Source organism: Canis lupus, chromosome 26 (assembly GCF_003254725.2).
Source record: "Canis lupus dingo isolate Sandy chromosome 26, ASM325472v2, whole genome shotgun sequence".
Classification (NCBI taxonomy): domain Eukaryota; kingdom Metazoa; phylum Chordata; class Mammalia; order Carnivora; family Canidae; genus Canis; species Canis lupus.
In genome coordinates, this window is record NC_064268.1 from 2,142,619 (window position 1) to 2,161,521 (window position 18,903).

Sequence of the window (18,903 nt, forward strand, 5' to 3'; positions counted from 1 at the left end):
CCATTCCAAGTGTGGCTAGAGGAGGAGCATCACATCCCCTCATTAGAGATACAGAGTCTCACTCTGCCCCTACGCAGTCTACTGAATCAGAATCTACATTTTGTCAAGATCTCCGAGTGATTCCTATGTATGTCGAAGCCCATGAAACTCCACCCTACATGATGCAGCTCCTGTCTCTCTCTCCAGCCTCTACTCTCCACTATTCTGCCAACTGGAGCCCAGCCTTGGCCTTCTTCACCTGGCCAGTCCTACCCCCTCACATGGCCAGTCCCACCCTCTCACGTGGCCACCCCACCACCTCACCTGGTTGCCCCACTTCCTCACCCAGCTGTCCCACCCCTGTCAACTGGCTGTCCCACCCCTTCATCTGGCTGGCCTCAGCTGCAGTGTTATTCCCAGAGAAGGTCACCACATCATCTCATCCTGCTCTCTTCCCCTCCCCACTCATATCCCTATCTGAAATTCAATTTTGTATTTGTTTTTCTGTTTTCTGACCTCACTCTCCTTGCAGCCTCCACAACAACAGTCTTTGCATGTCCCCTTGTGATTATACTCCCAGAACCAAGAGTAACATTGTTCAATAATTTCTGAATAAATGCTCCTGCAGCTCTTTTTTGAATATTTATCAAATAATATCCTGAATTAGGTGTGCCCTTTCTCTTTTTATGGACATCTTCTCTCCAGCTAGATCTGGGGTCTTAAAAACCCATCCCTCTATGGACCTGCATTTCTCCTGAAGACGTAGCCTTGGGGCTTCCTGTGCCCAACAAGAAGTCCTAGGGAAAGGCTGGGAGTGTGCTCTGACTTGAGGCTCAGGTGTCAGTCCTAGTCCCGCACAAATACTGGTGATCAGAGCAGCCCACTCCACGGGACTGGTAATTCCAGATTTCACTTCTATTTCTGACAGACAGACCCTGCCATTATACAGGGGCAGGGGGAAGGCGAACACTGTAGACTTACCCTCAATTAGATGATCATCTCCCTTGTGTGGTTATTGACTCAGGGGATTTCTAGGTCACTATCATGGATGTGGGTGTTGCAGTGGGTTGTTTCTGGGATGGAAGCATTTGGGCTTCCTAAGGGGTGGACACGGAGCCAGCTACCCTGTGTACCCTCTTGGTTTACCATTAACCTGTCAGCATAGCATGCAGTAAAAAGTCTTGGCCAGTCAGAAATTCCTTCCTTCTGATGATGATAAAGATGGTGGGAAAGGTCATTAGCCTCATTGCCCCAGTAGGGAAAGCAGGAAGCCAGCGGTGCCTCTTGCTGAAGGTCACCAACCTGCAGCCACGCTGTGGGTCAGCCACAGATGCCAGCCTTAGGATCCCCTGCCTCTTCCTTAATCCCCGACAAACACACGGAGCTATTCTGTTTCCCACCTGACCCTCGAACCTGGCACTCCTGCTCCAAGGAAGCAGAACAGGGATGAGTCCCAGTCCAGAGGGCGCGTCTTGGGTTTTTTGACTCAGGTCTGCTCCATCCCCGACTGCATCTGGGAAGGGTCTGAGCCCTGGACAAGAGTTTAAAATCAGGAAGATGTACGGCAAATAAAACCCTGCCTATTATGTGCCATTCAAAGCAAAAATGCTGTGGGTGGGAGATTGAGGGAGTGAAAAACCATCTAGTGTCCTGGACATTGAAACAACCCCTCTGCGGGGAGGGAGAGGGGGGAAACTTTGTGAAAGACTCTGTGATAGCACACAGAGGCTTAGAAAGGCGAAGGGGCCAGGCCGCTGGGGCCAGGCTGCTGGTACTGTGGAAGGAGAGGTGGCTCCCCCCTGCCAGAGACCTCATGCATAATCCTAGAGCTTCAAGCTGGGCCCGTGCTCTCTGAGGCCACTGCCATCAAGGCGGGGCTCAGCCATTCTAAACTCAAATGAGGGGGCCCTTTCCATCGGGCCCAAAGCGGGGGTGGGGGGTGGGGGTGGGGTGGAATCAGAGCCGGAGTTCAAAGCTCTGAAATCTAAAATGGCACATTCATGCTTTCTTTTTCTCTTCCCTCCCCCCCCTTTATTTTTTGAAGGGGCCAGAAATATGGTTGGTTATTATCTCAAGTTATTGCTACAAAGAATTTCGAAATTAAAAGATAAGCACACTGAGGAAGCTCAGTAATTTTCATAAAAGAGGACTTAAAACAGATGTGCCCTCTTTAATCGAAGCATGCTTGAAAAAATAGAAATGCATTTTTAACATAGCAGGGGCGCAATCACAGGGCTGCGCGTCCGTCTCCCGAGGATCCCTGTGTGTGAACAGCGGCAGGGAAGGAGAGATAGTACTAATGTGCTAACTCCACCACCAATGGCTAGGAGAAGCCTTTCATCTCCCCGGCCCTGGGCTAGATGACCTGCATATGTGTGTCAGACCTCTTGCTAACTAGATAATTTAATTTTTTTTTTGAAATTGTCAAATAATCTGCCATTCACAATGTGTTGATGCCTTATCTGGAAGGAAAGCCAAGATTTTGTCAACAATTTAACCCTTTTCCTGTGCTTATCATGAGATGGACATTTTAACTTTCCTGTTTCAATAGTTGACACAAAACACGCTCACTTTTAAAGAATGCTTGGTTTTACTTTCAGACTGTTGAAATTGTTGATCACTCGGCTTGAGCCTTCGTTCATGCATTCGCCAGAGTGGTGGTGGTTTTGCGCCAATTCTTACCAAGCCCCCGTGTATTTCCACTAGTTCCTTCCATGGTGGTGCTTAAAAATACAAGAAGGAAAAGGAAGTGATTTCTCTGTGATTTTGTGAGAGGAGAAACCAAGGCAACAAGACCAACAATAATTCTGTTAGCAGAAGAGACAAATATTTAGACATGTTTAGAAACTTAGAAACTGCAAGTCCCCAGCAGTGGTGATCTTCATGCTCTGTTATCATCCTATCCTCATGTTCTGTCTTGAAAGACTATCAGAGGGTTTCTCAAGTTAGGGAGATTAGTGGTTGTTTGGGTGGGATTACTGTTATTTTAAGAGTTTCTCTTTTCCAACTCTTAACTCTGGGAAACGAACTAAGGGTGGTAGAAAGGGAAGTGGGTGGGGGGTGGGGGTGACTGGGTGACAGGCACTGATGGGATGAGCACTGGGTGTTATTCTATATGTTGGCAAATTGAACACCAATAAAAATAAATTTATATATAAAAAAAAGAGTTTCTCTTTTCCACACAAAATACCTGAGTGTTATATCTTGTCCTTAGCAAGCAAGCAAACAAATACCTAGCTCCATGGCATGGTTCTACCAATATCTACTGCTTTTGGATAATTGGATGTTTTTAGAATTACTCCATGTCCTCTTTTAATCTAGAAATTGAGCTACCCAGATCAATTCCTTCCATGCCTGATTCTGAGAAATTATAGAATCTCTTAGGTCTGGGAACCTTTTACCCAGCCTTCACCAAGAACCAGACTAAAGAAATGGTAATGGCGCAAGGGACTGTAATGCTTGGGATGCTTCATTTTTTTATGCGTATTAATTTGTTACTTGGGCATCTACATTTTTTTCTTCCCATCCTTTAACACTTAAGTAACTAACTTTACGTAGGTAATATGTGTATAAGATAGCAAATTCAAAAGGTACCGAGTGAAATAGAAATTGTAATCCCCCCACCCCAGCCAGTTACTTCCTGCCGTCCTCTGCCCACTGATTTCCATTCTTATCACCTCTTTATGGTCCTTCCAGAGGCATCTTTATCCATGTAAGAAGATCTGTCTCTGTCTCCATTTGTACTCTTTTAAATATTACTCCAATAGCATAGACTATAAAACATAGCTTCATCCTAGTATTGCCCCGTATTTTTTAAATTATGCTATACCCTGGAAATTTAATTTTTGGAACTTGTTTCAAATATTTAAGAACATCACATAGATAGTAGAGGAGTTACTGCTCTTAGTAAAAGATGGGAACCAAATACAATCAAATACAAGGTGTAAAAACTATAAGTCCATCCTCATTTCCACCTTCTCCCTCCCATGCTCCAAGCTTTCTTTCCAATGATGATGGCTGTCAGTGCTCTGTGATCTTTCTCTATGCCTTTTCCTATTAACTTACCTAAATATGTGTATATATGTCCATATAGAGATGATGTCTGCCACTTTTGTTTCTTCATTCATCCTAAGGATCTTCCCTTGGGAGTACAGGTAGATTTTACGTCCATCTTGCAATCATACTCAATGTCTCTCCTGCACAACCCACATCCAACCATTAGAAAATTCTCACACCATCATTTTCAAAATATTTCTACAATCTGACCACTTCTTCAGTGCTGCCATCTCTCTGAGCACCATGATCTTTCACCTAATCATTGCCATGGGCTGCTGGCCATGGCAACCAAATGCCTTGCTTCCTTCCACCTCTTCTCCCTTTGGAACTTGACCAGCCACATTGGGATCCTGGTGGGAGTCAGTTTAAAAGGATAAACCACCACATAAAGGATGCAGAGGAAAAGGTGGAAAAACATGGAGTCCCAACAGATATCTGAAACCATTTTTCCTCCAAACTTCTTGTTAGGTCATCTTGTAGCTGTTACTTGTAGCTGAAGTCATCCTGACTGATATAACTAGATTTAAGAACTTATAAACTGTTGCATGTTACATATACTATAAAATAATTTATTCAACATATTCACAAGGATATATGTGAAAATAGCAATAAAATTTTCCATGCTTTTAATCTAAAAATCCCACCCTGTGTGGAATATGACCCAGAAAACCACTCATCTAGAGTATCCAGAGTATTTATAGCTCAAGTTTTTATAATTGTGAGAAATTGGAAAGGTTTCTATGCCTAGAAACTTGGGAATGCTCTGGGAAACTGTGGTTTGTCAATATAATCAAATATGATGTAAATATTCAGATTATCATGCACAGCAGCTAGCTATAGTAACACAGGGGAGTACTATATAAAAATAGCATTAAAGTGAAAAAAGCAGGAAAAATTGTGTCTATATTGCTGTAACTCTAACAAGATAGGTTCGTAAAGAGAACTTACATAAAGTTGGTATTTGTTAAAATAATATTTTCTACAAAATATTCTGCATAAAATTACATTTTAAAATTCTCAAAAAAATAAAATAAAATAAAATAAAATTCTCATTAAAGTGAAAAGATCCTGATCAGAATCAAAGGAATAAAGTATTCTCCTTGTTTATTTTTAAATTGGATGTTTTTCTATTAAACATTAACATCTTTTATGGTAGACAGATATTAGTAGTAAGTCTACTTTGGCTGCCTCAATAAGTACTGAGCATGCAAAAGGTGGTGAGGTTCAGAGTATGAACCCTGAAGTCATATTGCTTGTGTTTAAATCCTCTCATTGTCACTTCTTGATATGTGACCCCAGACAAGTCACTCAACCTTTCTATAAACTGGAGGTGATGATGATGATGATGATAAAAATGAAGAGGATGGTGATGATGATGATGGCAATGGTGATAATGATGGTGGTGACGATAGTGATGATGATGGTGGTGGTGATGATGATGCTGATGGTGTTGAAGATGATAGTGATGATCATGATGATGGTGATGATAATCACATAATAAAGTAGCTCCAAGCATTAAAAGAGTTTGCAAGTATAAAAGCAGTTGGAACAATGCCTGACACCTAGTAAGCTCTAGAAAAACATTTTATTACATGTGGATTATGAATAACTTAAATCTTTGATGGCTAAATATCTTAATTTTGGAGGGCCATGACTTTCAATGTCAATTTTCATTATGTAATATTTAAGGGCCAGATACAGAGTGTACTGAGCCATTATGTATAGTAGGCACAAGATCACTAATACTTTTAGGACCACACAGAAATGTTGTAACATTTCCTTTAGGGCAGCCCGGGTGGCTCAGTGATTTAACGCTGCCTTCAGCCCGGGCCCTGATCCTGGAGATCCAGGATGGAGTCCCACTTTGGGCTCCCTGCATGGAGCCTGCTTCTCCCTCTGCCTGTGGCTCTGCCTCTCTCTCTTTGTCTCTCATGAATAAATAAACAAATTTTTTTTAAAATTTCCTTTAAAATCAGAAGGAAAGAAAGGATATAACCTGGCTTGTGTTACATTAGTCTTTATAGCAATGCAATCATAAATATAACTGTTTTAATGGAAGAAAGAGCCGTGAAGGCAAAAATGTCTAGCACTCATGACAGTAGTGCTATAATGTAGCTGTGTCCAAATATAAGGCATTGGGCCTGGGTAGTTCATAAACCATATGCATTAGTCAAGATTTTCCAGAGAAACAGAACTCATAGGATATTTACTTACTTATGATAGGTTTATTATAGGGATTGGTTCATGTGGCTATGGAGGCTGAGAAGTCCCATGATCTGCCATCTGAAACTGAAGACCCAGGAAGGCTGATGGTATAATTCAGTCTGACACCAAGGCCTGGGAACCATAGGAGCCAATAGTATGTCTTCCAGTGTGAGGCTGAACACCTTAACCTGAGTTGGAGGAACAAGGGACACTGGTGTAGTCCCGGAGTTCAAAGACCAGAAGCTCTGGTGTCCTAGGGCAGAAGATGGACATCCCAGCTCAGGGAAAGAGAACAAAACTCCTCCCTCCTTCTGTTTTTGTTTTTGTTCTGTTCAGGCCTCCAGAGTATTGGATGGTGCCCACTCATGTTGGTGAGGGCCAGTCTCTCTACTCATCTACCCACTGACTACAAATCTCTTCTGGAACCACCCTCACAGATACACCTAGCCATCTGGGCATCCCTTAGCCCCAAACTGATTTTCTACCATTAGCCATCACACCATAGATGATAATTCAAAAGCTTTAAGCATTTTTCTCTTGAATATAGAGTGCTAAATACAAATTTGACTGTTGGGAGATCTAATTTAATGAACTTTGTATGACAAAAATAAATCAAATAAATAAAACATTTCCTGTTATCTTTACTGCCTTAGAGATTGTAGAAGGAATTCAAAAAGTAGTTGGGTGTAGTCATTTTTATATACTAAGAGGCTCATGGGTTCAATGCCATAACACATATTTCATCCTCAGCTCTCCTGAGTGCAGGTTGGGAAATGAGGCATCTCCTTGACTTCTGGTCCTGAGATTAGTACCGAGTCTGGTACACAGTTCTCTGGAGGACTTGGTCAGTTAAGTGAACATTAACTTCGTCCAGAGGAAGAGTCTGGACAAGAGCCTCTTGTTTTCTTTCTGAAGTTATGGGTTGACTTGGGTAATCACTGACTCTCTAAAGGAACAGAATTCTTACAAGTGATGGTGTTGATTTTTATTTAGAGGGAGGCTGAGGACACTCCCTTCTGCTGAGATGAGGGTTAGCAGGTGATGTCAAGGATGCACATATCCTCAGGTTTATGAGGACCAATGTGGTAGTTGGTATTGATGCTTTAAATATGCCCCTAAGGCGAGTCCTGATCTACTCATGAACATGAGCTAGCAGGTCAGTGTGTGGGGGAGTGTGTACCTTTCTCACATAATCCACATAGCAAGCCAGGTGTCATTATCAAGCAGCAAATGGACATACTGGCTAAGCAATAGGAGAACCCAATGGCCCAGCACCACTGTCCACACTCGCTGGGCCACATGGCCACTCTGCAGCTGAGACCTGGCAGTTTGTCTCTCCTGTTGACAGCTGTATTGTAAATTGCAATAATCCCAACACAGACTTTAGCATTAGCCAGATCTGACTTTAAATAAGACTCCACTTCCCATTTTTCCTCCATGTGTCTTTGAAGGAAAAGAGAGGGGAATAATACTATTACCTTGCATTTTTTGTTGTATGGATTTAGGATAATGCATGTGGAGTTCTGAGCACAGTGGCTGGCATTCTGCAGTAATCTCTACAATAACTTGATGTCACTGGGCAGAAACCCTTACACTCTGATCCATTCATGCCTACAACTCTTCAACCCATCAGCTAACCCAGTGATGATCTACTCTTATCTACCTATCTGCCCCAAATCTAACCTGCTCGATCAATGGTTTTGCTAAAAAAATTCTCATAGTTGAGCAGTTTGACCAGTTATAGGGTTCAGATCTATATGTTTCAGAAGGAAACATTTTTTAAGTCTTTCACTCATGTTTTTACTATTTTGTCCATCCATATGAATATATTCTGAAAATTACGTTGAACAATTATTTTACTTTAAATATCTATCCCTTGTTCTCTGGTTTGCTGTGAGAAGAATAAAGTCACAGTCATTAGAATTATGAAAATGTTATCCACCCTATAATTAAAATTATTACTGCCCTCCATAGGATTAGGTCTATAAACAAACTTCAAGATGTATCACTCTGTCTGTGTATACATTTTACTGAAGTTTGTAGACTTGAAATTATGTGAGTAGATTATTAAAAATGAGATTTCTGTTGCTTGAATTAATAGTATTTTATGGTTAATTTCATTTCAAGTTATGTCACACAGAAGATTACATGTCTTATGATACTGTTTATCTGCAGCATAGATGGCCTTTAATAACTAGTTCTAATGGACAATGGACTTCATAAATCAAGGCAAGCATGTGGCACAGCAGACATCAAAGGAGAGGAGAGGTAAAAATACCAGCCTTTGGTTGTAGCTCTAGCTCTTACCAGTTGACCTCTCATAGGTCCATGAATATTTTCGAACCATAGTTTTCTCATCTGTAAATAATAATAATGGCTAATTCCCAAGACTCTGAGGGTGAAATGAAATTATATCAATGATGCTCTCAGCAAATATAAACCATTGTTTATAATAGTTATAAAGAAATATGGGGGTTTGCTGGATACAAGGAGCTGGTACTTTCTGCGGGCAGTGTGTAGGAGCAATGGCCAGCCAGGCCCATCCATAGGACTTCCATGACTGAGAACAAACAACTGCCATGTTTAGCCACTGAGGTTCTGCACTGTTATGTACAGCAATTGGTTTATTTTGACTAATATAAGCATATGAATTATATGTTATATATAAATTATGCAATTAAAACATTTTTAGGGGCACCTGGGTGGCTCAGTCAGTTGAGCCAACTCTTGATTTCAGCTCAGGTCATGATCTCAGGGTGGTGAGATAGAGCCCCGCATTGGGCTCCATGCTGGGCGTGGAGTCTACTTGAGATTCTCTCTCCCTCTCTCTCTGTTCCTCCCTGTGCTTATACCATCTCTCTCTCTTTTAAAAAAATTTGTTTTGAACTTCCCTTCACCAGAAGGAAAGAAGTTGCAAGTATCTGGTCTTCAGGTTTCACAGATATGATATTTTTTAAGAGCCCTAAAAGTTGTACTGATAACACTAGAAATTGCCAGTGGGTATCACATATTTAGTTCTGAGAAGTGGATGAACAATAAAATTTACTTTTATTATTTGTAAATCTCTTTTTGTAAGTGGGTTTCACCCAATGTAGTAGGTGATGATGCCTTTTTATGTTTGTGATCCAAAATCTTAGAGAAATTTAAACTACTCAGTAGACGCAGTCAATACTTGTGATTCTGACCCTCAACACTACTTTGTAATTTAGAAATTATCTAAATGAGCAAAGATTTATTTGATGAGTTGGGTAGATCGTTGATAAGCTAGTTGGTTGGATTCATGTTGGGTAGATCATTGTCCATACGTTTATATGGCTAAAAACAGATTTTGGATCAAACATCTTTGAGTACTCTGGACATTCAGGGAGGTGTGTGTGTGTGTGTGTGTGTGTGTGTGTGTCGTTACGAACACACAAGAGTTCATGGAAACCACGCCCCGCTTCTATTTCAATCAGGGCAAGGTGTGCAACCTTTACATTTCATGCACTTGACCCAAAATGGCACCTTTAAAAATCCCAATTATCAACTGTCTGCAGTAACAAAAAGAATATTGTCAGAAATGTTTAAATAGCTTGGTGTGCAAAGTATAATACATGTCTACAAAAGTGTACAAAAATAAGGTTTTTGAAAAAATTTCAAGCCTGACTTTGAAAAGGAATGAAAAAGTCTTTATTAGAAATCTTCCAATTCAATTAAGCATTTTATTATTAATGGAAAGCCCACGCTGGTCGAGGGAGAATGGGTGCCGTTTGAGTAGGAAAGTTCACAGACATTTCCAGTGTCCAATTTCCCTTTTGGGATAATGGCAGGCATTAAGAAACGGGATCCTTACTGAGCATAATGGTAGAGAGGGAACCTGCACCAGGTTACGCCAATAATTGCCAGCCCCCCAGGATCCCAGCTCAGAAATTTTTGTGTGTTCTCGGGAGAGAAAAATGAGTGATCATCAAAGACAGTGGAGCCCAGCAGGACTGTCATAAGCCTGAAGTTACAACTTAGACATGCAATGGAAAATACCATCCGTACCTCTCCAGTGCCTTGCCTGTAGTAATTAAAAACTTGATCCCTGCTGTTTTATCATCTCATTAGCAATGGGGGCACAAGACTTTTATCCTTGTTTGTCAGGAATCAAACATACCAGAGGAACTCTGATTATAAATTGATGAAAGTAAAGTCAAACTTTTAAATAAGAGAAGTGACTGTTCACAATGTTTTTTTAAAGCTGATTAAAGAGATCCATTTTTCCTATAAAAATAATATCTTGGTCCAGCCTCGGATGGTAGAGGTCATCTCTAGGATTGCTATATGCGCTGCGTTTTGTAAAGGAGTTTGCCTCGTGAGTGATTCTGATTTCAAATAAATATGAATCTCGAAAACTTCCTGAAAGCATAGATACAAAGGATGTTCTCCTTTTCATGTCTTTTGATGAACTTGAAACACCTTCTACCCCTCTCACTGATGTGGGTTCTAACACCTTTTATGAAGGGTGGCTGGCCTTATCGTTGAAAAAAACCAGGCAAGCTTTCTGTTTATTTTAATAACTTTGTAAATGAGGACAGGTGGAGGACCTGAGACCTTTTGTAGGCAGCTAACTTCTCCAATTCCCATCTCCAGACCAGGAAATTTCCTTCAGAACCATGGTGTTTTCCATGGGTCTGAAGAATTCTAGCTCTATGCCTCCTCTGGGGTTCATGGGCCGAATGCTGATGTATGCTACAGAACAGTTGGGGATTTCAGATTTGAAGAAGGAAGAGCTTACAGTACCTCTCATTTTGTTTTATTCATCTCAAACATCTCCCACCCATCATTAATTCATCATCTATGCATTCAAAATACACTTCCTGGGAAAGCCATGGTCTCTGTCAGGTGCTGGAGATCCAAAAACCAAACCTGAGATTCCGTTCCACAGCACATCTACAACTTTCTCCTCACTGTACTCTAAGGAAATCTTGGCTAAATTGTTTGAAGAACAGTAGTCAGAGTAGCTTAAGAAGTAAAATAATAACAATAAAATCTAAATATTCTAAGCCATGATATTCTATTCATGGAATCTAGATATTCCATGCTATTGACATTCTGGTTGCATCTCTGGGATGCACTGTTGGGTTTTAGCAGCCAGTAGCAGTCCACCTCCAGTTATGACAACCAAAAATGTTGTCATAGACAACACTGCCCACTGTCCCTGGGAGGCACATCCACCCAGCTGAGAAGCCCTGGAATAATGGTTATATTGATGACACACATACCATTGTGGATGCATGGGCCACCCACGAAAGGGACACACATTCTTATTTGGCACAAAGTGGTTTCCTCTCCCAGGTGATGTGGGAGTGGCGAGAGAAGGTGATCTATTTTTGCTATGTACTCTTGAATGCCTTTTAAACTGTGTGCCCTAAGCATGCAGTAGCTCTTCTAAGCCATCGACCAAAACAACAGATGAATGAATAATCCAAGCCAGAAGCTTCCATGGAAATAAATAAATGGAGAAAGAAATTAATTAATAAATAAACACAGATACAAATGGATATGTGAAAATATGTGGGGGCTCCTTACAAATTGGACATTTATAAACTGAATAATTAATGAAGTCACTCTGATGACCGAAGTATGGGATTAACCAGAATTGTTCTAGTAAAACCAAACAACTGTTTATAGAGAGTGACTGAGGTAGGTGTTTCTGGTTTTATTTTTGCCATTGTGAGCAATACTGGTAGAACATGTCTACTTTTTATCCCACTGGCAGATGAAGGGTCTTTTGGGCTTCAAAAACCCTAAAGTCATTCCCCCTCCCCCCAGCCATTTTACAGGGAAGGGAATTGGGAGCAGAGAGGCTTACTTGGAAAGAGCTGGGTTTGTTTTCCGTTTTTTTTTTTTTTTTTTTTTCGTTTTAAAGATTTATTTATTTTTTTAGAGAAAGTGTGGATAGGAGGAGGGTCAGAGGCAGAGGGAGAAAATCTCAAGCAGACTCATCCATGTGTGTGGAGCCATACATGGGGCTCTGATCCCACCACCCTGAGATCATGACCTGAGCTAAAACCCAAGAGTCAGATGCTTAACCGACTGAGCCACCCAGTGCCCCTCATCTTCCTTTTATAGATGTGAGGCAGTAAGTCTGACATTCACTCTCCATCCAGCACAAAGCCTCTTTTTGGGGCAGTGACCCCCCAGGTGATGAGGTGGCAGGTCCTGGCTGCCTGGTCGCCTGCATCTCGGCATCTGGCACCTGGAAAGCTTCTCCTGAAGAGCTGCCTGCTGTACAAAACTATTCTGTGGGAAGGGAGGTCTGTTTGGGGATAAGCTGTGGTGTTACTATTACACAGCCATAAAGTTCTACAACTTGTAACCTGGGGCTCAGGCTGGCATAAGAATAGCCGTGACCTGGGAGCCAGGAAACTTGGCTCTGCCACCAGTGTCCCCAGGGCCGTACTGCTTGTGTCTTGAATGAGGAGATCATGCTAGGCAATTCCTTACATGCCGTCCAATGACCACAGCCCAACGTTTCTTAAGGACTCAACAAATCTAGGAAAAATCTTTTCATCCTGAAGTTAATGGAGAAAATAGTTCGTTAAATTGATAACATTATTTAAATCTTATTACTACTACTTTGAAAATGCTTTATTCTGCAGGCCATGCTCTAGAATATAGCCTTGCATCTTGATGATTTACAGATATTTAGTGTTATATTCTCACATAATTCATGCATAACATGAAGTTTAGAAATATCAACTATTATTTGTAACAGAATCAGGATCAAAATATTTTGAGAGTCTATAAAACTTAGCTGAGATCATTATATCACTCCTGCTGTAATGTGACATGTGTATGCCTAAAAATCACTGGGCTGTGCAAAATCCCATAATAAAATTCAAACCACTTAGGAGACAGAAAGGGTTAAGGCTTCACACTCAGAAACTTCATCAGTGACAGTTAAAAAAAAAAAAGATAGGGACCTAGTGAAAAATGCTAGCATGATTTTACATGTTAGGTGGTTAAAAATAAATCAGTCCTACGATGAATACAACAATTTCTCTGGAAAAAGGCCTAAGTTTGCTTGAAGCAGTGGCATGAGAAGAATAGTAGCTGGTGGGTTACTGTGGAGTGGTGTGAAGTGTCTGTGAAGTCAGAAGGAAAGTGTATCAGCAGGGGTATCTGGGGCGCTTTGTGAATCCTTGGGAGCTGGTTGGTGTTTGATGGGCCGGCATGCTGTGTGTCCTTTGCGCTGGGTTCACTGGGTGCCATATTCTGTATTCACTTAGTGTTTCTCACAGATGAAATCATCCATAAGCAAATAGGAATTTTGCATTACGTTAAAATCGTCCCCTAATCCATCAATCTGTTTGGAATAAATTTGAATCTCTGAAACATGAATTACAGTGGAACTGTACCGCATCCTGCACTTGGAATAGAAAATTTAATAAAGACACCGACAAGAAAGCGGACATTCACTTAGGTGCACTGCCCATTATTTCTGGGTATCTGCTTTTTCCATCCGGATTAGAATATATCAAGAGTTAGATTTCCCCTCTTATTTTTTCTGCATGCATCCACAGAGTAAACAGGATGCGTGGGGGTGTGGTTAACATCTAGGGGAGCTCAGTTCTAAACCCTTTGCATGTATGACCTAGATGCTCCGTGATGCTGGCTCTGATAGTCATCCTCGTTCTACAGATGAAGAGAGTGGGCTAGCAGCCATCAAGTGTCTTGCCTAAGTTCCATGCCTTGCTATTGGCAGAGCAGGGATTTGAACTCATAGAGCCTGACGTCAGAATTTCCACTCATAATTCCCAAGCAGAAGGAAGTTATAGGGAGACCAGTCTGGACTCCTTGCAATGGAGAACTTTCTGGAAGTCCTAGAAGTCAGGAGTGCTTAGAGCCAGACCAGGCTGCTTCTGGGAATTGTGAATACCTGGCCACTAGAGCTTTTCACTCAGAGGCTGAGTGATGGGGATGGATAAGGGATAGACAAGAACTAGGTCAGAGAAGATCCGCTTTGAGTTTCTTATAAAACCTGTTTTCTATGGTTCTAATAAGGAGTAGACAAAGCATATTTCTAACAAAATACTACTAAAAAACCAGCAGTACCACCAGTGCCTAGGGACCAGGGTGAACGAAATAATGTCTTCAATGCCAGATATTCCTGGGTAGGGTTCTAATAACTTAATCTTAATGAGCAAAGATGAGTTTCCACTTGGAGGGCAGTGAGTCCAGGAAGTGGGGCACTGCAGTGGGAATATACCCCCTAAAATGCTGTGAGGAGTATGGGCATGTGTGAAATATCTTTGTGCTGAGGAATCCTGCAGATATAAGTTGGAAGAGTCTCCCTCTTTTCTAAAGATAAAGTGAAAGAAGTAGGGCACCAGGGGGCTCAGCAGTTGAGCGCCTATCTTCAGCTCAGATGGTGATCCTGGGGTCCTGGAATCAAGTCCCGCATCAGGCGGGAGCCTATTTCTCCCTCTGCCTGTGTCTCTGCCTCTCTCCCAGGGTCTCTCATGAATAAATAAATAAAATCTTTAAAAAAAAAAAAGATAAAATGAAAGAAAAAAATAGAACAAAACATGCCTGCCACGGTGTGTGTGGGGGTGGTCCCTCTGCTAGGGTGGTCCCTCTGCTAGGGCACACTCTCTTATCCTCCTGCGTCCTTCCTCCCCCTCCCCCTCCTCCTCCCACCACCCCTCCCCTAGGACAGTCTCCATACCCACCCTTCCTGACCTCTTCCTCCCTGTAAGGTGCTCTGACCCCTTCCCCGGCAGATTCTGGTTACTGTCCCCCTCATTCCCCATCTCCCTCTGACACCTCTGTGGCCACTTCTTCCCTATTTCTCTGGCTGACTCATTTTCCATCATCATCATGGATCCCTCATGTTCGTCTTGTCTCATGTTCCACTTTCCCTTCTCAGAGGCTTCCAGAGCTACTCTTCATCCACCAGCCTTGAGTAATAGGGTGCCAGAGCGACCTTGTCTGTGCTCGCTCCAGCAAAGGGAGCAAACTTGTCTCCTGCCATGGCATCAGACACCATCCCTTCTCTGAGGACTCTCAGCTTCCTGATTCTACTGTGTCTGGCCTCCAGGGCCATAGGCCCAGTGGAGGATCATCTCTCAGATCCCCTCCCTCAACATGACCAAGATGGAGTTCGTCCCCCTGCCAGGCTAGTCCCCGTGTCCCTTGTCTTGGTCAACCCAGAAACCTGTGAGTCCCCCTCCACTTCGCCCCATGACTTCTCTCCCCACCTACACACCCAGTGCTGTGTAGTCTTCGACCCAGCTACCCCTCATCCAGCTACTTTCCCACCGTCATTGCCATCACTCTGCTTTGAGCTGCCCTCAGGTCTTTACTCTCTGTCCCCTGCTGCCCCTCTAACATCCCTTCTGGCTCCCATGCACCCATGCTCTGCACTCTAGCCACATTGAACTTACCAGAGTCTGGGGATTGTTCTTCTCTCTGTGCCTCAGCCGTGTCCTCCACTTAGAGCCACGAAGTACTCTAGCTTTGGTTTAAGTAATTCAGGAATCAGTTTAGAAGTTAGTTCTGCACTAAATCTTCCCAACATCCTAACCAAGGTGCCCTTTTATACACTCCTATGATACCTTATGTTTTTCCCAATAAGAAGAATTTAATGCAGGATCCTCATATTCCTGTTTATTCATTTGTATGTTTCATTCTTTACATTTGTGAGAATGGAGATGGTTTTCTTGCCAGACACACCAGATTCTCAATAAGCATTTGTTGAATGAATCTAAAAGCAACGGAAGCTCTGAGCCATGTTGGTACGACCAGTCAGCTGTGCTTCAAGCATTGATAGAGGTGGGGAGCACAGAAGCCACACTCCCCAGAGCCAGGGCATAAAACTAGACGTTTGCAAGCATAAATTTGCCATGTATTTAATGAAATTGGTCTTCAGTTTGCAAAATTATCTTGGTTTCATTTCAGATTTGCTATTATGGAGGAGGTGAGACTTTATGATGGTGCGTTCTTTTGATAAACTGTTAAAAAGGAATTATATCCCAGGAAGTTTACTTTCTAAAACCATTCATCAATTGAATTTACTCAAAACTTAACAAAGATGAAAGAAAATGTGTAACTACTGAGGACTTACTCTTTAATTTTAGAGAAAACACTTCATAACTTTAAGTTTTGACCAAAAAAAATATTTTGCAGTTATTAAAAATCATAAAAATACACAACTCGCATGAGACAGCTAAACTATTTTGGTAATTTGGCCCATGAACACTGAGTGTCCTTTTAAAAAAGGACAAAGTGTGTTGCCTATTCACGGTGGGGAACAGGGCTGGATAAGTCCTTCAGTAGTGGGGTAGCTTTCTGGTTTAGAGTGGTTTTCGTCGGAACAGAAAATTGAGATATGACTTCCATGTCACAGATAGTAGCTGTATTAAAGAGCTCCTTTGTGTATGTAATAAAATAGAAGACATTTTAAGCACTTAGAGAGTCCCACATCTAAGATAGCAGCCCAGTAAGAGTAGATCTAACTTACCCTATTGTAATGGAGCAGAAACATATGAGACACGATTCTGTTTGAAATATTGGATCATTTTCCTTTGATGGCATGCTTCTCAAGGCTCCCTCACCCTCCCTTGCCACTTGAATGCAATATCGCTCCTCTATCCTGGTGTCTTTTGCAGCCAGGCAGGTACGAGTGCTCTTCTTCCCCTGAGTTGGCTCTCCAAGGAGACAGTTTCAAAGCACTGCTTTCTCGGTAACAGGGAAGATAATATTCCCGACTACAGTGACCAGACCAGGAAAGAAAGATACATAAGATTTTCAATCAGTTTTCTGACCTAAAAATTTGTGAAGAGGACAGACATCTAAAGCTCATAGCATGAGCTAGGGAGTGATGGGGGAGATTTGCAAATACAGAAATCAGTGGAGTGAAGGCTTATTTTCCTTTGTTCCATGTTCCAAAAGCTTTTCTGATGCAAAACCTGACTCCAGTCAACAAAATTAGGCCAAGGGAAGCTTGTGCTGAAACTCTTAAAAGCCTATCTTCCCCCAAACTTCAATTTATTGTCTCTTATCATGTGTTGACATAAAGATCAGAATCTCTCAGTTGCCCCAGAACTGAGAACATGCTTCTTGGTAAAACATCTCTTGGTGCATGTTGGGTGACAAGTTTCACTTTCCCCTTTGGTGACTCCCATTCTTCATCAAGCACCATCATCAAAAGGCTCCCCTCACCCCTTTCCCTAGCTCTGTATTCACATGGTCAGGATACAGGCTTAACTGTAAGAGTAAGGGACCACAGGACAGATGGGCTCCGGTAGGGCTGGAGAATAAAGCCGACTTCTCCCTCCACACATTCCAGAGAGGTGGTCCCGGCTGAGCAGGGGCTCCGCCATCCAGAACACACCTGCTTATTCCCCGGGCCCAGCTGGCTTCACTAGCTCTCCGCTTATCAGCTTTCTTGGGAAGACTGAGACCTAGAAATCGCCTGCCCCCCTTCTGCTCACAGTCACTGACCTGCATTTAGCCTTTGGCTACCCAGAGCTGCAGGGAGAGCTACACTATGGTCTCCAGATGTGTGTCATGTTCCCATTCATTCATTCATTCATTCATCAGGTGTTCCTGAGCACCTGAACTTGGTGGGAACTGAGCATGCAGACAGCTGAGAGAGGAGACAGCAGGCAGAGGGAGTGGGGCCTGCAGGTCCTCTAAGTGGACTGTCAGAGGCTCGAGGAGGAGCGTGGCTGCCAAGGGACAGGTGAGGGGCAGGGGGCTGGAGATAACCTTGGGAGGCCAGAGTGTGGAGGGCTCCAAGGCCACCAAGGACTCCAAAAGCCTCACTCTGATATTCACGGGAAGCCCTTGGGGATTCGAGCAAAGCAGCGACTTGATTTGACTCAACTCTTAAAAGGATCACTTTGTTGCCAGGCTGAGCATTAGACAGAAGTTGCCAGAATGGAAATAGAGAGCCCATATATAGGGACTATGGCAATAGTCTGGGTTAGAGCTATGGTGACCTGGACGCAGTGCAGGGGCAGGATAGGGTCAGATTCTGGGTGTTTTGAAGAGATAGCTTGTAGGACTTGCTGAGCATTTAGATGTACATTTTAGAGCAAAATATGGCCAAGAATGACTTCACGGGTTTTGGTCTAAGTGATGAACCAGAAGGACAGAACTGCCTACAACTGAACTGGGCACATCGTGGGAGGAAAACCAGGGGTCTGGATTTGGCATCTTCAATTTGAGATGTTTATCAGATATCCAAATGGTGGATTAAGCAGGCAGATGAGTCTGGAGGTTAGGGAGAGGTTCAGATGGAGAAGTGGGTTTGGACAAATTTGTGAGTGGTTAGCATTTTGGCAGTATTCTGAGTCTCATGGGAGTGGAGGGCCCTGCCGTGTGCCAGACACCTGGTATACCTGCACACCCCGACCCTTGCAGCTGGGTGTGGCCACGTCTAGTTCAGACCTTTGAGTGTTGGGGAGGAATGGTGCGGGTCACTCCCAGGACCACACTTGTCTTTGAGACCCACCAGCCACCTTTTCCCATGCTGCTCTGTTAACTTGCACCCCGACCACAGACAAGACAGAGCAGAACCCCCGGATATCTGTGTTGGGCCTGGAGCCTGAGCAAGAGAAACCTTGCTTTTTGCTTTTTCAAGTCACTTTGCTTTTGGGTTCATTTATTATGTCACTGAACCTAGCATGT